Here is a 25,372-nt window from a genome sequence, read left to right on the forward strand (position 1 = left end):
TCACCAAAAAACAGCCGCAGATTGCTGTTCATCCTCTCTGTCACATCATCTATGTATATAGAAAACAAGAGGGGTCGATCCCACTTCTCTGGGGAATCCTGACGATAACCATGTCTCTGATGAACACTTGCCGTTGAGGACAATGTTGTAGATTCTTGTACTTAATAAGTCTTCGAGCCACTCACATATCTGGGAACGTACTCCGTTTACTCGCACCTTTGTTAACTGTCTGTAGTGGGGCACCGTGTCAGACGCTTTTCCGGAATCCAGGAATGTAGAATCTGTGTGTTGTTCTTCATCTCTGGTTAACGTGTGAGAAAAGAGCCTGATAAGTTTCGCACGAGGGATGATTTCTAAAACCTGGGAAATCTGTGGGCAGAAGCACCTCCGTCTCAAATAAAGTTACTATATTCGGACTGAAAATATGGCCAAGAATCATGCAACTAACCTCTCTTAAGGATATTGGTCTGCAATTTTGTGGGTTAGTTCTTTGGCTCTTCTGGTATACAGGAGTCACCTACGCTTTTCTCCAGTCGCTTTGGGCTTTGCGCTGGGCGAGAGATTCGTGATATGGGCAAGCTAAGTGCCGTACATTACTCTTTGTAAAACCAATTGAGACTTCATCCGGACCTCGCGGCTTATCTGTCTTCAAAGGTTTCAGCTGTTTCTGTACGCCAGGGATGCCTCTTACAAATTCATCCGTACGGGAGTCTGTGCGATGGTCTAACGACAATATGTTTATACGATTCTCCCGCGTGAACTATTTCTTAAAAGCGAAATTTAAAACTTCGGCTTTTCTTTTGCTGCATTCTACTGCCACACTAGACTGGCCAACAACAGATTGGATGAAAGCCTTCGACCCTCTTAATGATTGTGTATATGACCAAAATTTTCTCGGGTTCGTGGCGAGATCTTCTGCTAAGCTATGGCAGTGGTGGTTTTATACTACACGCGTTGATCTTTTTACTCACTAATCCTTACTAACTTTGACCTGTTGTCATTTGCGCGTTCTCTTCTGAACCGAGAGTGCAACAGTCTTTGTTTCCTCCGCATTTACCGAGTGTTGCTGTTGAACCACCGTCTATCTAGAACATTCCCGACATCATCTGAGATTCAGATGGTCCTTTATGCTACCCAGGAGCCGTTTAATCTGATCTGGTGGACAAAATATGCGTCCCATGTTATGATTTTCCATAATAAGGATGATTCTCCTGGACAGAACGCCAGCGAAAGGGTATATGGCTCTGCCTTCTATGGTAACGTGTCCACGCGATACGCAGTCGTACGTTGGAGAGCGCGGCGAATTTGTTGTTCTGAGTAACCATTAATGCAGAACACCATTTTCTGATGTTCCAGTTCGGCTACTTGGTTTCCAGGCTCTGAAATTGTACGAGCTCTATGTACCAACGTAATTACTATGGTGGTGGATGTCAGCATGTAGATAGAGGTCCGTAAAATCGGATTTACTGTAGTCACCGTTACCCAGTGTGCCGTTCGATTTCCTCCTAATCAACATACCTAGAAATGGCAGTTTTCTTTCCATTTCCAGCATGAAAGCTATGTTGGGATGTACTGAATGTAGATACAAGTTTCTCGTTCCTAGTTCTGCGTGACCACCCGCAGTGCTCATAATTCGTACATTGGATTCTAGTAAGAACATCGGACATACATGACAATTTTTACATGGATTATTGCTATTCCATAATGAGAGTACAATGAAATGAGAGTACAGTGCAGATCCCTACCTCACGGCACCTGTAGTCGAGTCCGACGTCGACCTGACCTCTGCCTACTGGGTGTCGGAGTCGCTCTGTGCTTTCCTGGAGGGGGAGCAAGGCGCAGTTTCGGGCTTCCTCAACTTCCGCCCCTACTCGAGGAGGAAATCCTGTGGTTTGGTTCTCCCACGTGGGAAAAATCTAAAAGTGGCCTCTACGTAACGGAATAAAATGGTTCAAATGGCTCTGAGCACTATGGGACTCAACTGCTGAGGTCATTAGTCCCCTAGAACTTAGAACCAGTTAAACCTAACTAACCTAAGGACATCACACACATCCATGCCCGAGGCAGGATTCGAACCTGCGACCGTAGCGGTCTCGCGGTTCCAGACTGCAGCGCCAAAACCGCGCGGCCACTTCGGCCGGCCGTAACGGAATAGGCAAGTTGGCTTCCACGTGGTTGATATCAAGCGTTTTCTTTGAAGTATTACACACACAGGTTCAGGACGACAGGGGAGGGGGCTGCCCGTTGCTACTGTTCAAAGAAACCTTCATTAAAGATAAAATTGTTGGCAGAAATAAAATTAGTTACAAACTTAGAATAGACATTCAGGACCACCTAATACTAACTGAAGGAATTTAGCTATCTTAGAAGCAATGAGTCAATGTGTCGCATAACAGACAAAATAATCAAGAATTAAGAATTAAGAAATTGAGACAAAAAAGTCTTCGCTAAATGAAAACTAGTGATATCAAATATTGCCCATGAATTTCAGAGTATACGTCTGAAACCCAGTACTACAGGGAAATGGTCGTGGATATTAGTAAAGAGGAAAGAAAGGGAAGACAAAGAGGAAAAGGCTAGTTGTAAAAAGGTATGAGAGTACGTTTGTGAAGCTAGTAGGGAATAACAATCTTGGTAATTTAGGCAGCTAAGGGAACAAATATTTCAGAATAGAGAGAGAGAGACAAAAAAACGTAGAAGTGGTAATTAGGGACGATAGGTTTAAACGCCACTTCAAAATCTACAAATCAGCTCAAATAAACACATTTGTTGCTGGACACCTCATGCTAGTCGGAAATGACCAAAAAATTAGTCCGCATAATTAAGTGATAGACATTGCTACACTGGAAAGCACGTGGAAAGAACCATTCAGCAGCACATTTCAGCAAGAGGCCAGTGACTGAAAGTTGCATCAGAGAATGAGAGGTCTCGGATTTCATGGTACAGCTGTCTAGATTACTAAGAGATTCTGAAAAGAAAACTAGTCGTCTGGAAGTCAGTGGTAGCCAGATGGGCGAATATATAGCTGTATTTCTATTATAACTGGATGTGACGAACGTTCTGATGCGGGTTTTCCTGGTTTGACCAAGGTTCATTAGTTTCGCTGCTTGTTAAAATAGAACCAAATATTATTACCCTATTAGTGAAAGCTGATTTGCAATCATTCAATGCACGCAGTATTTTTGTCCCGATAGCACGTACTGGTCACAACACGCCACAGATATTGAGTCAGACTCATGCGAGGCTCCTTTGAAGAAACAATGTAACTTCTATGTTTTCTTATTGTAATAAAATTATTTACGCTGTGGTCCACTTTCCTTCAAATAGACTAGTCTTTTTTTTCAGACTGATATCAAATGGAGGAATTCACCTAATCAGTATGTGCTAATCATATTTTATCATTGTACTGTCGGACGCATTAGAGCCTTCCGGTTACCTCCTCAGTATTTTTACCACAAACAGGAGACTGAAAGTCACTGCCGGCCGTTGTGACCGAGCGGTTCTAGGCGATCTAGTCAGGAAGCGCGCTGCTGCTACGGTCGCAGGTTCGAATTCTGCCTTGGGCATGGATGTGTGTGATGTCCTTGGGTTAGTTAAGTTTAAGTAGATCTAAGTTCAGCTGACTGATGATCTCAGATGTTAAGTCCCATAGTGCTTAGAATCATTTGGACCATTTTTTTGAAATGAAAGTCACCAACAGTCCCGCATCTGTCCGCCCGCATCTCGTGGTCGTGCGGTAGCGTTCTCGCTTCCCACGCCCGGGTTCCCGGGTTCGATTCCCGGCGGGGTCAGGGATTTTCTCTGCCTCGTGATGGCTGGGTGTTGTGTGATGTCCTTAGGTTAGTTAGGTTTAAGTAGTTCTAAGTTCTAGGGGCCCGCATCTCGTGGTCGTGCGGTAGCGTTCTCGCTTCCCACGCCCGGGTTCCCGGGTTCGATTCCCGGCGGGGTTAGGGATTTTCTCTGCCTCGTGATGGCTGGGTGTTGTGTGCTGTCTTTAGGTTAGTTAGGTTTAAGTAGTTCTAAGTTGTAGGGGACTGATGACCATAGATGTTAAGTCCCATAGTGCTCAGAGCCATTTGAACCATTTGAAGTTCTAGGGGACTGATAACCATAGATGTTAAGTCCCATAGTGCTCAGAGCCATTTGAACCCTCATCTGTCCCATCCATCACCTCTCATTCTGTCCACCAATCCGCAATAAGAATTGCGTTGATGTCATACGTCAGCTTATACTTCGACAAGTTCACTCTGTTACGAATATTATACTCCGTCTTTCGTATATTATACTCCCTCAAATGTATCCACAATATTACTATGTTCCACCCTTCCGTAACATAGCTCAATGTTGTTGTTTGATGAGCGTGTGAACAATTGGCTGCCAGTAATCACATTAGGCACTTTCAGCGTTCAAATGTCTCTTTTAAAGCTATATTGTTACATATATTCACGACATCATAAATGTAAATCTGTTGCGATAATCATCAATTTTTTACCTGAAACGAATGCGTGTTAACGTATATTGGTGAAAATTTTGAGTTTTATATTTATTTCTAAAGTAGATCACACAGAGTTCTCTTTTTCGTTAGATAGTGATTCGTTGTTTGCGTGTACCTATACACAAATAGAAACTTAAATATGTTAATTTTTGCTGTACTTTAATTTTTGAGACAAACCTTACTACAGTCAATAAAAATAATATTGCTGCGTTTCTGTCCATCATTGTATCTAAAGATCAAAATTATCGTAAAGTGCTTCCTATCAGTCACTTAGTGATCACTCGCTTCTCTCTGCCGCACAAGATTTTGGCTTTGTTTCTACATCCGTTACGATAACATAAATGAATTTTTACTTGATACTGCAAAAAGACCTTTGTAAAGTTAATTATATCGACATGGATACACTGAAAATAACATTTAAGTGCCTGGCAGAGGGTTCATCGACCCACCTTCACAACTCTCTATTAGTCCAATCTCTTATAGCGCGCGGAAAGAACGAACACCTATATCTTTCCCATATTTTATCACTGTGATCGTTTCTCCCTATGTAGGTCGGTGTCAACAAAATATTTTCGCATTCGGAGGAGAAAGTTGGTGATTGGAATTTCGTGAGAAGATTCCGTCGCAACGTAAAACGCCTTTCTTTTAATGATGTCCAGCCCAAATCCTGTATCATTTCTGTGACACTCTCTCCCATATTTCGCGATAATACAAAACGTGCTGCCTTTCTTTGAACTTTTCTGATGTACTCCGTTAGTCATATCTGGTAAGGATCCCACACCGCGCAGCAGTATTCTAAAAGAGGACGGACAAGCGTAGTGTAGGCAGTCTCCTTAGTAGATCTGTTACATTTTCTAAGTGTCCTGCCCTTAAAACGCAGTCTTTGGTTAGCTTTCCCCACAACATTTTCTATGTATTCCCACCAATTTAAGTTGTTCGTAATTGTAATACCTAGGTATTTAGTTGTATACCAAGGTATTTAGTTGAATTTACGGCTTTTAGATTAGACTGATTTATCGTGTAACTGAAGTTTAATGAATTTGTTTTAGCACTCATGTGGATGACCTCAGACTTTCGCCCCGTTCAGATATCTTTTCTAAATCGTTTTGCAATGTCTTTAGACCTTATGATGACTTTATTAGTCGATAAACGACAGCGTCATCTGCAAACAACCTAAGACGGCTGCTCAGGTTGTCTCCAAAACGTTTATGTAGATAAGGTACAGCAAAGAGCCTATAACACTACCTCGGGGAACGCCAGAAATCACTTCTGTTTTACTCGATGACTTTCCCTCAATTATTACGAACTGTCACCTCTCTGACGGGAAATCACAAATCCAGACATATAACTGGGACGATATTCCATAAGGAAGCAATTTCACTACAAGCCGCGTGTGTTACAGTGTCAAAAGCCTTCCGGAAATCCAGAAATACGGAATCGATTGTAATCCCTTGTCAATAGCACTCAAAATTTCATGTGAATTAAGAGCCAGTTGTGTTTCACATGAACGATGTTTTTTAAACCCATGTTGACTGTGTGTCAATAGACAGTTTTCTTCGATGTAATTCATAATGTTCGAACACAATATATGTTCCAAAATCCTGCTGCAATCGACGTTAACGATATGGGCCTGTAATTAAGTGGTTTACTCATACTATCTTTCTTGAATATTGACGTGACCTGTGCAACTTTCCAACCCTCGAGTAGGGATCTTTGGTCGAGCGAACGGTTGTATATGATTGTTAAGTATGGAGCTAATGCATCGGCATACTCCGAAAGGAACCTAACTGGTATACAGTCTGGACCAGAAGACTTGCTTCTATTAAGTTATTTAAGTTGCTTCACTACTCCGAGGATATTTACTTCTACGTTACTCATGTTTGCAGCTGTTCTCAATTTGAATTCTGGAATATGTACTCCGTCTTCTTTTGTGAAGGCATTTCGAAAGACTGTGTTTCGTAACTCTGCTTTGGCTGCACTGTCTTCGATAGTATCTCTACTGCTATCGCGCAGAGAAGGCATTGATTGTTTCTTGCCGCTAACGTACTTCACATACGACCAGACTCTCTTTGGATTTTCCGCCAGGTTTCGAGACAAAGTTTCGTTGTGGAATTTTGCGTCAGTTTAAATTTGGCCTGTTAAACGACACATTTTTTGTAGCTGTATTCTATGAAACGGCATTTAATGATCGCACGTCCCACAGAGGGTACTTTAATTATTTTGTTTTCTCAAAGTACGCTTGAGAAAGTATGTATGGACATAGTAACCCGTGTAAGTATACAGTGAGAAATACCGATTGACATAGTGCAATTTTTAAGATATTGGACTTCTAAACTTTGATATCCGTGTTCGAAACTCGACCAGCCTGTCTGATTTTGGTTTTCCGTAGTCTTCCTAAACCATTTGATGTGGCAATACTTTCAGAGAAAAGCAGCATAGTCAAATTCTGCGGCAAAGCCAACAATATTTAAAATATAGAATCAGTTTCAAAAAATCTATCTACTACAGATATTCGTTAAAAAGAGGATATAAGCAATAAGAACCCATCCCTTAATTCTAACAGAACTACGTAAGATTTCTAACATACGCGTAATGACAGACAAAAACAGTAATTTCGAAACAATTATTGGACTCTCTACGGCAGCAACAAGTAACCATTTCGAGCGTCCATTCTTTCTCAGGGTTTGAGGGAATTGTAACGTGAGAAAGGTGTTAATTTGAAATACGTAGTCAGTGCGAATAAAAACGAGAATTCAGTACCGCACTCTACTTCTTTGCTTCCAGTTTTATATAAATTAGAAGCTAACGCCACTCAGCAATGTTTATCTGAATGGGTACATCAGCACAAATTGGAATATTTCAGTTTCACGCCATGGTGGTATGCCCTATTATGCATTAAGATGGAGAGCAAAGAACATGCAAATTTTTGAGGCAATTGACCACGTTACAGGTTGAAGACGAAGTTCTTATAGCATCATAACCACAGATGACCTGCTTCTTTCATTTTCTTTCAATGAGACTATGACAGATAAATGTCATATTTTGTGTTACGTAGGTGCTGAGGTGTTAGCACCAATCATTGTAGTGTGTCTGGACACCTCACATTTCCTATCGTCTTCCTTTGCCTCATTATAATGACTGCATTCAGGACCCACGCGGGTCATGCCAAATAAACTGTTGTTGCAAATTCAGCTCTGTCTTTCATCATTACTATCCTCCTTCAGTTCCGAACTGGCTCCTTCTTCGATCACTGAGAGAATGATTAAAATTATTTTGAATTCGTATCAATGTCAGATGAAAATATGTCTTATATTCATCTGGCACCGATAAACTGAAGATGCCACAGTTGCAATTTTTAATTTCAAATTGTAATTCTAATTAACCTTTCCGTTAAGAGGAAAATTCCACATAGTTTTACTCTATTACACGTTACTGAGGGGGAGAGAAGATCTTTAAATAACAGCATGGGCACTTAGCAGACCTTCTGCAGAATTAATGGTTCAGTGTTATCTGTATCATCACAGCTTCAAAAATTTTTAGTTTCTGATTGAAACCCTTCGCGGAAAAATCTCAAGCTCGCATTAAAATGATATTAATAGAACTTTCAATGTTTCTACGCCTAAAACAATATTTGATAACGTCTCCGTATTTAGTTGTTCGTTGTGCATCAAGTGATGATATGAAACAATCAATAACACATGAAAAGCATGATTATCATGTGCTCGAGATGACTGCGATTAACTTCTGTATGAATCAGATCAATGAAAGCGAAAGGAAGCGAGTTAATGAATAGGTTGCACCCTATATTAATAATTACTGTCTTTCAGCTGTTTGAGGGAAGGTGTACAAAACAAATGGTTACACATTCGTCATGTGAATGAATTTAAAACAGAGTTACCTAACACACAATGTGGAGTGACACTCATTAGTGAAGAGTATTGGTTCAAATGGCTCTGAGCACTATGGGACTCAACTGCTGAGGTCATTAGTCCCCTAGAACTTAGAACTAGTTAAACCAAACTAACCTAAGGACATCACAAACATCCATGCCCGAGGCAGGATTCGAACCTGCGACCGTAGCGGTCTTGCGGTTCCAGACTGCAGCGCCTTTAACCGCACGGCCACTTCGGCCGGCTGAAGAGTATTATCACAGTCAGTATTTACCTATAGACAATATTAAACCTCCATCCTGTTGCTGTCCTGCTCTGATCTATGATAAAAGTTCATAAGCTTTCTCACAGCTAATCTGCAATTCCCAAAAGGAGAGTACTGCCGCACAGAAATGGTAACATGCCTTGAGGTTGTATAATCATCACAATCAGAGCGTATTTCAAGCAGCAAAACATAGGTGAGTCTTACAGTATTGGTATACGTAAGTGTCGAATGGGGTATTACCACAATCGTCAAAACCCATACGTGTTGTACACATTTATACAGTAAGAATCATTATGCTGTACATTAGACGAAGAATATGTCTCATTCACAGTTGTTTTTTGAATCCAAGTAAGGGTTTAAGAGATAAAAGAATTAATTCATACGAGTTACTTAGCTTTAATACCAGTGCGCACTCAAATCACGTATGAAAGTAACTCTCAAGAGGCAACATATTAATGTATGATGTGATATTTGTGCTCCTCTTATAATGAATGTGCCTCACTGAAACTCAATTTAGCAACATAATTTTATCTCCACGAGAAAGACTACAGTTAATGGATTACTTTAGAAACAGCTTACAAACCACATTGCACTTTCAGATATTTCAGAAGACCCGCGCAGTGGAACGATATTAAAAATGTCAGCAGTACGATGATTTTATAATTCACTTTCTCACAAATTCTCTTTCCTTTAAGCGCATCTCAGCGATACACGCATGCTGTCTACTTTTCTTATCGGCAGTGCTGTGTCGGCATTTCGCTATTCACTGTGTCACTTGAGGTAACCGAGGTGACGTATTGCAGTAGCCTGTCGTTAATACAGAAATAGCTGTCACCAAAATTTATCAATTAGAGCCAAATCTGCTGATACATGTAGTTTTAAATGCATCATTTTTTGTCCTATAGGACAGTCAAATGCCTCATGTAACTGGTTATTGGAGCTCTGGGTTTGATGACGTTATTTTAGAATGCGATCGTCGCTAAGGTTGAAGATCAGCCCTGATTTTAAAAAAATGATCTTTATTAATTTCGATGACAAGATCGTGCCAACCACATATAATTTTTCTTCACACGAAATCCGATGGCTACATAATACAGGGAATGGACAAAAATGTGGAAATACCAAAAACGCAGTACGTTGTCATGGATAATTTATTAGTGTAGCAAAACCATTGGCATCCAAAACAGCTTCCAATCGTCTGAAAATGGATAATTTTACACCATTATTCCTATAAGACACAGGTAAGTTCAAGGAATTGTGATACAGGTGGACAGCGATCACGCATCTTCCTCTCTAAAGTAGACCAGGAGGGCTCAACAATATTTGGTAAATTGGAAATTTGTGGTAAGGACTATGGGACCAAACTGCTGAGGTCATCGGTCACTAGGCTTACGCACTATTTAAACTGACTTACTCTAAGGACAACAGACACACCCATGCCCGAGGGAGGACTCGAACCTCCCGTGGGCGGAGCCGTGTGAACCGTGCAAGACGCCTAAGACCGCGCGGCTACTCCGCATGGCAATAACAAAACTTTCTGCACCGAAGATCCAATATATATGAGCGCTATTGGGAAAGTAAATCTCGATCGATCGTGAAATGGGAACCACAGTGAAAATCAAAGATGTTTTTTTGCAATAATTTGTTTCAGATTCCAGCGACTTCTCTACATACGATATTGCAGTGTCTATGTTATTTTGAATTACGATGCAATGCGTCTTGGGACAAGCACTCATGTCAGAAAGAACATTGTATCGTAATTCGGAATAACACAGACACTGCAATGCCGTATTTATCCGCCGGGCAAGCGATTTTGAAGTAAAATGTCTCCCCTGTACGGGAATATTTGAGTACATAATGGATGTACGCAGGTCGTACACACGTGGTTGACTACATATGGAAGTTTGGGTGTGCCCGTGAGTCGTGTTCGGATAGCGAAATGGTAAGATGACTGCCCGCGATAAGAAGGAAATCCGGGTTCGAGTCCTGGTCCGGAACAAATTTTCATTGTCGTCATTCCATTATACAGCAGATGGTGGTTCGTACTCGCATCCGTGAATACATTTCATTCTCTTCTCTACATAGTCGCCGCTCCGACTTAGGCATTTGTCGTGGCGCTGTACCAACTTTCCAATAACTGTGTTACACGCAACTTTTCTACACTGGTCTGCAGTTCGTTTTCTGTGACAAAATGTTGTCTTCATAGCCAGCAGTTAGTGTGAGCAGACATGAACATCAGAGGGAGCTAAGTCCGGTCTGTGTGGTGGATGCTCTAACATTTCCCACCGAAAATGCTGCAGTGTGCGGCCGAGTGTTGTCATGAAGAAGAATATGTGTGGCACGTACGTCTTTTGGAGTTGCATGAAATCAGACAGAACCTCACGGCGGGCACGCATAGTTGTCAGGGTAAATTATTGTTCTAGGCATGTCTATGTGCTCACTTTGTGCTCAAAACAGGAAAGGGTGACATGAAGCGATCGAGAGGCATATTACGGACGCTGCCCAACACATCTGTGCAATGATTCATCGAATTTGCATTGTCGTTTCCATTTCGCTACCTATCGGATATAACTTTCCGAATAGCCCTCGTGCAATTTTATGCGGCCTTGGCTATAGCTATCTTTTTTAACAATTAGAACAGATCGATCCTTGTCATCTCTCAGGGTGAGGTAACTGACTCAATAATATTGTTATGTGGTGACTCTGGTGGGCAGGGAAGGCGCGACAGTTCATTCTCCTGCTCACAAAACCAGTCCGGGACTAAGCGAGCTGTGTGAGCAGGAAACTGTAAGCTTGGCTAACACTGCATTTACGTTCTTGAATGCATTTCTCGCAGTGTTTCGTTACTTTTGTCCACCCACTTTATATCCTCATGGGTTGCCGTGTTTTTACTCTTTATTGGATCACATGCTGCGATGAGGGTGTGTAAGCATTTATAGCTGCGTACCGAACTAGGACTCGATCACGGATGGTTGGATTTCACGGACAGTACGCCAAAAATTGAGATGTCCGTGAACACCTCACTGACTGCAACAAAGGAAACTGGCAATGACTGCAGAGAGCCTCTACCATGCCTCGTGCAAGTCTAGCATCTGTGGGGAAAAAGGATATTGCTCACATTTCGACTTAACCACTTACACAGGAATGTTGGCGCGTAACGTTGTTTCTTTCCTCAGCAGGATATACACTGCGATATATTTCATCTTTTCACCTGTATCTAGACAGGGTGTTGTGTTCTGATTGCTTCGATGCGAAATACCGCACGTTTTGGCAAATTTGTTGGGAAAATCCTACTAACTCCATCACGACTGTTTAAGGCACATGCATCAGTAGGCTGTACATAAAACATGCCTCCAATATGCGTCAGTTCAAAGACTAAAATTATTTGGGAAATACTGAATAGTCACTGAACTTATGGAGACAAATATTTTGGGGAAAGTAGTGTCCTTGAAGAAATGTTTGCTTTCAGTTCGCAGTAATTAATAGTGACATAAGTGGAGGCTCATTGTACTAGATAATTACGGTAATTGATGAGATTTCTGAAAGTGTGAGCAAAATTTGGAAATTTGTGGTAAGATCGTATGGGACCAAACTGCTGAGGTCATCGGTCCCTCAGTTTACACACTACTTAATCCAACATAAACTAACTTACACTAAGTACAACACACACACACCCATGCCCGAGGGAGGGCTCGAACCTCCGACGGAGGGAACCGCGCGAACTGTGACAAGACGCCTCAAGACGCGTGGCGACCCCGCGCGGCGGTGAGCAAAAATGATTTCAGGGAAAACAATAAAATCAATAGTAAATTCCACAATCATAACATAATGATGTGCATTGATTTCGAACTGGGGCTTTGACAGGATGGCATGTGAATTTTTAATGCGAAACCCAAATATTTTTGACATTGCATTGAAACTGTTATCAGACGTCAGACCATCAATAAACAGATGCAGCCCCAGGCAGTGTAATTCACAAACGAAGGCAGACGTTTATGAAACCTTCGTTATACCAGTTTTCTAGTGTAAGACTAGAACCCAGTCACCCTTATTTAATGGAAGAAGTAAAGAAAATTGCAATACAATATTTTTACGCGGGTTTTCGGTAGTATTAGAGACATTATAGGTATTTGAATTCAGGATGCTTACTTTCTTTCTCTTCAAACATCCTACACGAATGGGAAATTGAGAGGTGGAAAAGACCACGGTACACAACGTACCCTCTGCAAAACATCGAAAGGTGGCTTCCGGAACTCAAATGCAGATGGAGACGTCGATGGATGAAGTGTACGCTGTGACTGCACATACCTGAAATGAGGAAATTTGAATTAATTGAAATATGGTCCTTATTATACATATTAAAAATGAAAGAACAAAGGAGGCGAGAAGTGAACAGATACTCAATAAAATAGCCGACGAATAAATACACGGAAAATTCTTACGATAGAAGATACAATTAATTAAGCGATGAAATGTGGAGTTGTAGAGGAGAAATTCCAGGAAAAGGAATGCGTAATACGAAACTTAAGAAGTGGAAATGTCTGTAGATGAGGAGAATGTTACACGATAGGAAAAATTAAAGTTGCTATTGCACTTTCGGAAAGGTTGAAGTCTTTAATAATAATAATAATAATTATGATAATAGTAATAATAATGAAAATGTCCCTGGAAACAGATTGCGAGAAACGTTCACCAGAATCTTTTTTGCAGAGTCATTTATATTAAAATTTAGTCCAAGACGTAACGTAAGTTTTGATATGAAAATCTCCAAATAACGAGCACATTTCCAGAATGAGATTTTCACTCTGCAGCGGAGTGTGCGCTGATATGAAACTTCCTGGCAGATTAAAACTGTGTGCCGGACCGAGACTCGAACTCGGGACCTTTGCCTTTCGGGGGCAAGTGCTCTACAAACTGAGCAGTTTGTAGAGCACTTGCCCGCGAAAGGCAAAGCTCCCAAGTTCGAGTCTCGGTCCGGCACACAGTTTTAATCTGCCAGGAAGTTTCAACGAGTACATTTGTCAGAATTTTTTTCAGCGTACATTCTTTCTAATAATATAAGGGATTATCAACAGTTTTTGGGACATGTCGTAGAGAGTGAAGTCTACGTGAATTCCTTATTAATTTGCACTAATTCCTATTCAGTAAAGCAACAACTGCAGCATCTTTCATTAACAGTTGATAATGAATACAACCTAACACGAATAAACATTTTACAACTAAATAGTTATCTCAAAGAAAAAGTAAATAAATAGAATGAGACAGAAACGTATAAGAATTACATCTTTCGGGGAAGAGGTGAAAAATTTTTCATGGCAGTTCACCTAAAGGTTTTCAAACTGTTGTTTTCGAAGACAAAATATTGCTGTAGCAGCTATGCCGTTCGCGTTAACGTCAGGACAACAGTGAACTGTGGAACATTAAAAGCGGAAATAAAGTGCTTACTGCCAGAGGTAATTGTGGACGAAATATTATCAAACTCAAGACTAATCCGAGGTGCTACAAGCGACTTGTTCCATGGGAGCGCTGTACTAATTAGAAAATGTTTGAAAGCGGTGGGGAATGAAACATAATTATATTTGTCTTTTCGAAATCTGTGAAATTTTACAGTTATTAATTTTTCACAAAACTTGTTACATGTTATGGATTCCCAATCACAGTGGTTACCTGACTGGAATCGGAACACCACTAAAGCTTTTCATCATATTATTTATCTTAAGAAGTAAAGTAAGGGCTGCCTCATAGCTGACATTTACTCTTCTTGTACTGTACTTCGTGAGTTCTGATTCACACATTCCTGAAAATGTGGATGGACGAGATTGTCGGGCATGACTCGATTCAGCCATGTTATAGACATCAGTGTTTCGCAACACCCCCCCCCTCCCCCTACCCAAACGTACGTTTAGTCTTAGAAATTTCTTACTAGGATTAAAGTATTGAGGTCGATGTTTTGATACAAGTAGACTTCTCTTCACCAGGAATGCCATCTTTGCATTTGCTGGTCTGCTTTTAATGCCCCTCTTCCTTCGAGGTTCACGTGTTGATTTACTTCCTAGGTAGAGGAATTCCTTAACTTCGTCAATTTCGTGGTCGCAAAAAATGTTTATCGCTGATCTCATTTCTTCTGCTTCCTATTTCTTAGGTCTATTCTCAGTCCATATTCTGTACTCATTGTCCTATTCAGCCGATTCAGCAGGTCCTGTAATTCTTCTTCACTTTCACTGAGCAAGGCAATGTCATCGACGAATATTATCGTTCATATCATTCACCCCGAATTTTAATTCCGCTCTGGAACCTCTCTTTCATATTTGTCATTGATTCTTCGATGTGCAGATTGAACAGTAGGGACGAAAAATTACATCCCCTTTTAATCCGAACACTTCGTTCATGGTCTCCCAATCTTACTGTTCTCTCTTGGTTCTTTTACATACGATATATTACCTGTCTTTCTATATAGCTGACTCCTGTTTTTACTAGAATTTCGATCATCTTAGACTATTTTACGCTGTCGAACACTTTTTCCACGCCAACAAATCCTATGAAATCAACTTGATTTTTCTTGAGTTTTGCGTCCATTGTCTGTCACATCGTAAGAATTGCTTCTCAGGTGCCCTTGCCTTTCCGAAAATCAAATTGATTGTCATATAAGAAGTCCTCAATTTATCGTCCATTTTCCGGAATATTATTCTTGGTAGACTGACTGTGCCCTGTTGTTAGTAGGTTTCGCCAGTATCACACTATGTGACAGTGTAAAGATTATTCTGCTACTGTTGTCTCACAGTAACAATAATTGCCGATGTAATGTAGGTATACGTTAAACAGCCTCTAGAGAAACTTTTCGCATCGTGAAGTCCTTAGTTAATATTTGATGCACATTATGTTCTCCAACCGGAGTTGGTAAAAAAAAAAAAAAAAATCATCTCTACGTGCGTAGACTTCCGTTATCAATGTCAGCGAACATAAAAGATTTCCGTATGTAGAGGTCACGTTTCGAGTGGTCTTCATATGGGTCTACTGTTGGGTTTACTGCTGGATCCTTCGTAAGGCCACAGCATTAGTGACCGAAACGTTGATTTTGTTCTTTCGGTTAGATATTTTACAGTAGGATGTCGCTCTGGTAATACAGGTGATAGTCAGGTATCAAAACTGTAAATCCGTCCTTCTCTGTTTATACAACATTGTCAATAACAGTATGGACATGTTAAGTATTCTGTATCGACATTTATAATATTTATTGAATTATAGTATCGAAACTAGTATTAAAGAAATTTCTTTGTTTATATTTGCGAATGTGACGTTTTTTGGGCATTAACAATCAGTTTGACACTATCTATATAAAATACTTTAGGAAATACTTTGTGATTTAACTTGCTGTGTATATTTTCAGTCATTATTGCAAATCCATCTTAATTATAGGAATATGTAGCTTCATCGAAGTAATTAGTATGTAAATATTATATTTAATCCTCCGAAGACGTACAGGTGGAGACGACTTTAACTGATTAGATAAGAGAAGAACATTAAATGAGTGACAGTCTGTATAAATAAAACCCTCGGACATTCGCTAGAAGTGATTAACGCAAGCCACAAAAAAACATAATTTAGTATTGTATGACAAAATCGCAACATTCTCAGCACTAGTCTTATGCCGTAACTGCAGCCCCTGTTCGCCCAGTGCATATCTTTTCCGTATTCCTGACGTTTAGGAGAGTGCAATTTTGAAATTATTTCTCTGCATCCATTAGAGACCTCACACAAAGTTCGGACGAAAGCAACAGGAAACATCTTTCGCTGATGGCCGAGAGGTTCTAGGCGCTACAGTCTGGAACGGCGCGACCGCTACGGTCGCAGGTTCGAATCCTGCCTCGGGCATGGATGTGTGTGCCGTCATTAGGTTAGTTCGGTTTAAGTAGTTCTAAGTCCTAGGGGACTGATGACCTGAGATGCTAAGTCCCATAGTGCTCAGAGCCATTTGAAACATCTTTAACGTTCTTTGAAACAACAACGTGACTTTCTCACTTGGTTTGGAAACACTCACATACACTGTGTGAGACTACAGTTATGCATTTGAATTAGCCAAATTTCAATTAATTTATCTCTGCTGTCCATTGTCAGTATTACGAATTTTTTTTTTTTCTGTTTACGCATGATAATTATCTACGTTGTGACAGAAATTGTGTCTCGCTCTTCATATTATTACTAGTACATAAGTAAACTGATACCGAATGTGTAATGTGTGGCAGAGTGTACACTGACATCTAAAACGGTCATCCCCCTCCAACTCTTCTAATCCTCTTGATCTGCCTGTAACATGGCGCGCGGAACGAAGGTAGTATACATCCCCTTGACTTAGCTCGAATTTCTCTTAATTTTACTTGTGCAAGTTAGCGAGTTTCTTTTTGACTATTTCCCAGCATTAAATTAAGGTTAATTACGTTAAGGATCAGCTGTCAATTTTCTACCAGTTGCTGGTCTTTTCAAGTTTTCTATCTTCCGTAACAAATTTTCCGACAAAGTGAATTCATCGTTCACAAATGCAATGTCTGCTGCCGGCCTTTGAGCGCTACATAACTTGCCTTCCAGATCGTATATTTAAAGGATGTTTGGAGTAAGTATTTTTTCTCTTTAATACTGAGCAGTAAGTGAAAGGAATAATTATTCAGATATGTACACGTAGGAAAACTCACTCTTGTGCTAAGCTACGAACGCACTTTAGCTCATTTCCAGAGAGTTACAGCAACGAGTAATAACTTTTTAAATAGGAAAATACTTTTTCTATAATGCCGCTAATATATTTAAACCAACTCTATCCAGCTATCACCCATTACGTTCTTACGACTCCGAGAAACAAGCAGTTTGAGAAGATGGGCCGTAACAGAAGAAGACCAGGAAGAAGTGCCAACACAGAAGTGTTGCTTTTAGCTACTTCTGACAATGTCAAAAATGGCTCTGAGCACTGTGGGACTTAACTTCTGATGTCATCAGTCCCCTAGAACTTAGAACTACTTAAACCTAACTAACCTAAGGACATCACACACATCCATACCCGAGGCGGGATTCGAACCTGCGATCGTAGCGGTCGCTCGGTTCCAGACTAAAGCACCTAGAACCGCTCTGCCACACAGGCCGGCCTGACAATGTCCCACAGGGTTTTGTTCGCTAGAAAGTCTTCATTGTTATAGATTAATTGTCTTTAAATTATAACCCATGTATTTTATTTATTACGCCACAAAATTGAACTCCCTCGAAGGTTCTTCAGAAGTCAAGGAACCTCATCAACGTGAGCTCTGCTACCTTAATCTCCCACCAACACTATCACACACGCATACAATTAATACATTATTCATAACACATACATAACATATACAAAATATTCATTTTTGACCGGAACAATATGCGACAATATACCAAGAATGAATTCACATACAACAGTCCATATCTTCTGGTTGCGACGTAAGATTTTGAAAGTTCCCCATTGCTTCTCAGGCTAATGGCAGAACTAGAAACCCCTCCAATATACTCCCGAGTAACATTCTGCTTCACTCTTGGCCTAATGGGACACTCGGCTCGAAAGAACAAAATCCTACAGAAGACCGCTATGACTCTGAGTAGGAACTAACAGACGTAAATAAATAAATAAATAGATTTTTAACGGGGACAGTGGATAACTTCATCCCTGCAAAATGCTAAAAATAAATACATTTTCAAGCGGTCTGTTCAAAGTTTTCTGGGATTCTACGTTGGTTTTAAGGCAAAAGCTGGGATCTGTAATTCCCTTCCACTCATTCCCAATTTAGAAACCCTCGTCCACACCACCAGCCTACATGGTATCTGGCTCCCAGAAACCAAGGCACTATAATTGGTCCGATCTCTAACAGTCGGCGCCAAAAGTAAAAAAACAAAAAAATGTATTTACAGCCTTCTCGATTTCGTAAACCGACAGAACAAGGTGGGTTGATCTATATTGTTGTGCGATGTTGTGCGACCTTCAAGATCAATATCTTACGTAAGCACTCAAAATATGCTCAAACTACCGTACAACGTACTAACAACAGTGCTTTCCTCCCGTAGTGCGAGGAAGTTTCATTCTAATACACAGAAAATGGCGATATTCTCGATGGGCAACAATCAATAAAAAGTTGATAACGAAATAAAATAACGAGACATCAATGTAAGACAAGAGTTAGGCGGTGGTGTCCAAGATTACAACTCGCATGATATCATGCGAACCACGGATGAAAGTTAACATCCAAATTCCATATTCTTTGATTTTCGGAAATCGTTTGACACGTTGCGCCATTGCCGACTTTTCACGTAGGTCTGGGCATACGGTATGGGATCCGTGATACGAGAATGGCTCGAAGACGTTAAGTAACAGTGCACAGTAAGTTGTCTTCGACAACGAGTGTTCATCAGAGATTAGAGCATCGTATTGAGCGCCCCAGGGAATTGACAGGATCACTCTTGGGATCTTTATACATAAATGATCTTAGGAATAGACTGAGCACCAAATTGTTACTATTTGCTGATGACTCTGTAGTATAAGGAAAACTGTCGTCTTTGAGCGAAATAAGAAGGATACGGGATGAATTAGACATAATTTCTATTTGGTATGATGACTGGGAGCCTCCTCTAAACGCAGGAAAATATAAGTTTATGCAGATGAGCAGGAAATGCAGCCCTGTAATGCTCGCATGCTGTTTCAGTAGTGTGCTGCTCGACACAGTCATGGCAATAAAATATCTAGGCGTGACGTTGCAAAGTGATATGAAACGGAATGAGCATCTCAGTTCAGCAGTAGGGAAAGCGAATAGTCGACTTCGGTTTAATCGGAGAATTTTAAGAAAGTCCACCGCATCTGTAAAGGAAAGCACTTGCATGCTAGTGCGACCCATTTCTTAGCGAAGCTCGACTATTTGGGATCCTCACTAGTTCTGACTGAAGGAAGACATACAAGCAATTCAGAGGCGTGCTGCTAGATACGTTACCAGTGGGTTCGATCAACACGCGAGTGCTACGGAGATATTTCAGGGACTCAAATGGGACCCCCTCGAGGGAAGAAAACATTTTTTTTTTAGAAATAGTTGAAAAAAATTACAGAACCGACATTTACAGGAGAGTGCGCAATGATTCTACCGCCGCCAACATACGTTTCGTTAAAAATCATAAAGACAAAAAAAGTACTTTATTAAGTGCTATTGCAATTTACATATTAATGCCATTTTCAGTTATAAATGATTGGGCATTAGAATGATAAAAGGTTGGAAATTTCTATTGTAATTAATAAAGGATCTTAACAGCCTATAGACAATTATTTGTGATTTCTGTCAGTTTCTATGCAAAGGTATAATCGTTCTTACTTCCAACAATGGTACTGGTGTTCAAGAGCTTTGTCAAAGAAAGAAAAAGGAAAGTATAGTGAGTGACCCTCTATAAGTAATGATTCTGACCAAAACTATGTCCTGGTAGGGAGATGCATGAGATGTATGAGTTAGGCTCAGTCATGTGTAGGAAGATGAAGCACATTCGTCCTTCTCTAGCTGGTGGTAATTGTAGTATTAAGGAACAACTCAATGTCTTCTATTACCAGCGGTAATAATAAAAGTGGAAACCATAGACGCTTGTCCTGACTGGAATATGTTTCAGATATTGTAAATGCGTATCTTGTTTGTACCGTACACAAAGGTTGACCTAAAGGGTTTAGAGGGAGGAACTCAATAGGAATACTTGGAATAAACAGACATCAAGATAACAAATATCTATTGGGGCGTAACTCGAACTAAAAATCCGGCATTTTATGGACAGTGCTGTCAGCGACTCAGCTACCCACACATGTCACAGAACTCTCCATAAGAGATTTACATGCCCATGTCCCAGTATATACCTCTCACCTACATTTTGAATTTGATAAAAGCTCTATTGTACACCTTGACGGACTAGCTCTCCTGCACGAAAGAACATCAAGAAAACTGGCTTAACCGCATCCTAGGGTTTGTTTGCAGACGGAATCGTTACGATGTTGTTAATGGATGTATAATCCAATTGGTTCTTTGCTTGATGGGTGCTGTAAAAATTAGTCTACTTGTTAATAGCTCACACTTACAAGAGACATTGAATGTCGATAATGTCCCACGTTTAATGACAAAAATCTCACTTTCCTCCTTAACAGTTATAACCCGAAAAACTTAAGAAGAGACCGGCACACTTCAAAATGGGAAACTATTACAACTTAATCTATAGGAAGAAATTATATACTGTGCTTTGCTGCCGTTAGGGTGATATCCACATAAAATCATAAAAACATGTACTAATAATTTTATCTTATAAAGAGGCACGAAAAGATAATGTCATGGTGAAGTCACTGCAGAAACCTTTCCAACATTGTATTAGCAAATTGTTTTGTAACAGTTTCCAGGAGGAAAAGCTGCAGGTTTATAAACTATTATGTAAGTAAAAGCACAATGAAATCATCAACTATATGCTATTCAGAAAATGTTTAGGGATGCATATATTTTTCTGACTCATGTTGGAAGACAAATATGTATAATTCCACACCCTCACCTACAATTTCTCGGGACGATACATAAATGTTAAGAAGATGACACGTAATTATTAAGATTATATTGCTGTAAAGACACATAAATGTTAAGTAAACAGTAAACAGTAAGCTTTTCTCACATCAGTAATCACGACGTTCATCATGTTTTATATTGTATGTAAAATGAACAGGTTGGGAGAGAAAATAAAGCATCTGAAGAAATACTAATTTCTTGGCAAAATGACGAAAATTGCTAGGCGTTGTGCAACAGTGTTTGGTGACCAGAATACGACGTCTTCTTTCGCACGATAGGGCCATGTGGGTCGGGGCATCGGAACGTAATGAAGCTGGCTGAATTAACCTGTAGTAAAAGTGTAAGCAGCCGTCAGTTTTCATTAATATATGACTAAAGATTACTGGCAGCTACTGGATTTTCAGTCATAGAGACCTCATGTGCCTGTAACAGACTCCACGCTGTTCTACGTGCAGCACAACAACGGCACCGAAATTTTACTTATTCAAGGGTCAATGATGGTCCACAGTTTTGTTGTCTACGTTTCACTTAATTTACTGTGCGAACGAAATCTTACACAGGCCGAGAGAAAAGTACGTCACCAACAGTTTCAAAATTTCTCAGTAAATAGTTCGAGACTCACGACGTATACCTTTAGTCTGTCATTTATTATTCCCTTGATAAGTAACTCTTCGAAGTCTTCGTCCAGCGCATGGACAAGCGAAACTAATTTCACTCAAAATTATCTTTATGTTTCCACGTGATGTTAACGTAAATTGGTCTATTTACATGCTACTCTCCGCACCCTGTTGTATCAACAGACGTCAAATATTCGACAGTGTTGCTAGTATACTATCTCTTCGTATTGTTTATTGGAGTATTTATCAGTCATGTTGAATATCGGGTTTTACTCAAAATTATCTTTATGTTTCCACGTGATGTTAAACGTAAATTGGTCTATTTACATGCTACTCTCCGCACCCTGTTGTATCAACACACGTCAAATATTCGACAGTGTTGCTAGTATACTATCTCTCCGTATTGTTTATTGGAGTATTTATCAGTCATGTTGAAAATCGGGTTTTACAACCAAGGTCGCTCAGAATGTTCGTGAATTTACCCACCATTGGGTCAACTGGATCTTCACGACTGATAGAATCTCCTGAATATGACATTCGACTTGCAACAGTCATGGACTGTGCTGCTGGTCCCGGCGGAGGTTCGAGTCCTCCCTCGGGCATGAATGTGTGTGTTTGTTCTTAGGATAATTTAGGTTAAGTAGTGTGTAAGCTTAGGGACTGATGACCTTAGCAGTTAAGTCACATAAAATTTCACACACGTTTTTTTTCGACTTGAAACAAAACTAAGCCAGCTGAGTGTTTGTATCTCAGGGAAATTGTGGAGTTATCACAGTAATTTGGTACTTTTCATTGCCATAAAATACTGAATCCTATTGTACTCTGCCATCGATAAATTTTAACAACAGTGAGTGATAAGTGTTACTAATTTTAAATTTTGGTTCTTGCACAGGGCGATTCGCTCATTTTAGCTTGAAGACAAGCAATTTGTTGGTACCATATAGTTGAAACGTCTTTGATTCCTTTACACGTAGTGTGTGTATGTTTTAGTGTCAATAAGAATCAGATCGCGTAGATACCTCTATTCGGCCGCCAGATGAATAATATACAATACTAAGGGGACAGTTTAAGTTTCGTGTAACAACTGCTAAAGGAGCTTCTTTGCAGTCCAACTATTCATTCTACAGTAATGAAATAATTCCGTTAACTTTAATAGTACGACAAATCATAGAACAAATATTTTTCTCGGGGCGTCGAAGTCATTAGAGATGGTGCTCCACTAAAAAGTACTGAGTCAGTTTATACTTTACGTCCATATAACGCTAATATTTTCGAATATTAAACTGTAGAATCTATTTTACTTGTAATTCTATAGTGTGTTCCGTCAATGAATTGAGGAAACTTTTTCTTTGTAAATTTTACGATGTATTTTGTTATAAGATACGAAATATAGCTGCATACAATTTGTTCTATGAAAAGAATAGTTCCTGGAATGTAGGTACGTTTAGGAAAAGAATAAAGTAGTTCTCTACAATTTTGTACCACGATTAGCTATGTCATTAGAGTCAATATCATGTTATACAATTAAAACTATTGACGCATGTCCGAACTTTTCGTCGCGTGGTTTGTGGTACACAGGGCGGTTGAAGGAGGTGTCATATGTCCCTACCAGAGGAAGATTGGACAAAACTAGAAGATACTGACCGTTGACAATCCGCGGTGTAACGTCTTGCATTTTGTTTATAGACGAGGCAGAATTCAAACGGGATGGCACAGTAAATTACCTTAATACGCAAGTCTGCACAACTGCAAATGCTCTAGCAATCAAGGAGATGAGGCATCGAGATCGCTACAGTGTCAGCGTATGGGAAAAAATTGTGGGTCACGGACTGGTAGGGCCATACAATGTACCAAACAGATTAACAGGTGGGCTGTATAAGTGATTTCTGCGTGGTAAATTACCAGTGCTGCTGAAGGAGGTTACCTTTATAAAAAAGACAACAGCTATTGTTTATGCATGACGGGGCACCAGCCTGTTTCCTAGGTCTTGTGTGACGGTGCCTCATCGCAACGTTTCATGTTGGTTGGATCCATCGAGAAGGTCCAGCAGCAGGACTTCTCTGTTAATTGGACCTGAATCCGTTATATTTCGGGTATGAGGCCACTTAAAGGCATTGGTGTACGCCCAACCCATCGACAATGTTCAGACGTTACGAGAGCATGTGACTAATGCATTTCACGCAATATGAATGGAGCCAGGTATATTTGAAAGATCGGTATCTATGGTAAAAACATGCAGCACTGACTACAGTTCTATTTCTACGCAACAGACAGACGGGGATGAATGGACAGAGCGGTCCAACAGGTATTGGCTTCCAGTCGTGTCATTATAGGAGCTATTCTATTAATGTTGAACAACTTCCTTTTGTAGGAATAAGTGCCACTTTCTTTTTTAAATAGCCTGTATTTTACGGTGTCCTACCGAGTTGATGGTTACGTAATTCTACATACATAAGGATCGTTGATGCGGTGTGTCGTTCTAGTTTCTGTTTCTGTTGTGAACATAGATTTTAGCTGGATCAGTGTACGTGAATCATAGTATCTAACTCATTGTAAATGACTATGTGAAACTTATTCTGAACTTGGTACAAAAATTATAAGTTACGGAATACATTAACTTTTAGGAACAGAACAAATCGGTTATACTCAGTTTTGTAGCCCGCTTCGTCAGTGTGTCAGAAGAATTAGAATGAGGACAATGTTATAAAATGGAATACCTGAACTTTTAATTTAAAGATTTATAATATGTTTTAGGAAATGAAATCGTCCAAACGTGTCACCTCAGAGGTATCTCTTTCATAAACCGAAAATGCAGTTCCATTATTCGGTTGTAAACGAGGATTGTAGGGCGAATCATAAATAGTAACTGACACTGTTAAATATTGTGTTCAGTGTATTCTGATACTGTGACAAAAAATGTCAGGAGACCTTTCCTTCGGGCGAGGCCACAGTCATACAATATTTTTGAAATAACCGAACATCTCGTCTTTGATTGCTATTATTATTTTTTTTCTACTATTGACCATTTATGCGATTTTGAATCGTTATTCGAGATAGTGGAAAAAATGTAAGAATTTCGGTGCAACGTAGAAAATCGTGTCATTTAAGAGTAAAGAAGAAACCAAGATACGTGTGAGGCACTTACCTCGGTACGCAGCGCCGGACACGGGAGTACGACGGCGACGGCAGGAACACGTGGGCGGCGCGGCGGGCCACGTGGTCGCGGGGGCTCGGACTCGCGGAGGCTGTGCTGGCGGCGGGCACGCTAGCGCTACCGGGCGCCGACTGCGCGGGGCGGCGGAGGCGGCGGCGGCGGCGGCGGCGGCGCCGTACCCCGGGGGCGTGGCTGCGCGCGCGGGGGCGGGCGGCGCGGCACTGCCCGCGGCTGCGCGCGCACCGGGGGCGGCGCGCCGCCGCCCACCACGCCCCCGGCTGCCCCCCGCGTTATGTTAATGCGCGTCTTGACCCAAAAACCGGGCGCGTCACCGCGGACCGCCCCCGCGCTATCTCCTCGGCGTGCCCCCGTTTCTCGG

At 40.6% G+C, this 25,372-nt stretch overlaps 1 protein-coding gene across 1 annotated transcript in view; it reads right to left on the minus strand.

Moving 5' to 3' along the window:
- LOC126253330 (LIM domain only protein 3-like) overlaps positions 1-25,058 on the minus strand; it is a gene marked incomplete at its 3' end in the record, with an annotated part of 1,158,153 nt that extends 1,133,095 nt beyond the window's left edge. Inside the window, exon 1 of the mRNA XM_049954595.1 lies at positions 24,985-25,058. The remainder of the gene's footprint in view (positions 1-24,984) is intronic.
- Positions 25,059-25,372: the final 314 nt, after the last annotated feature.

The sequence above is a fragment of the Schistocerca nitens genome, chromosome 4 (assembly GCF_023898315.1).
Source record: "Schistocerca nitens isolate TAMUIC-IGC-003100 chromosome 4, iqSchNite1.1, whole genome shotgun sequence".
Classification (NCBI taxonomy): Eukaryota; Metazoa; Arthropoda; class Insecta; order Orthoptera; family Acrididae; genus Schistocerca; species Schistocerca nitens.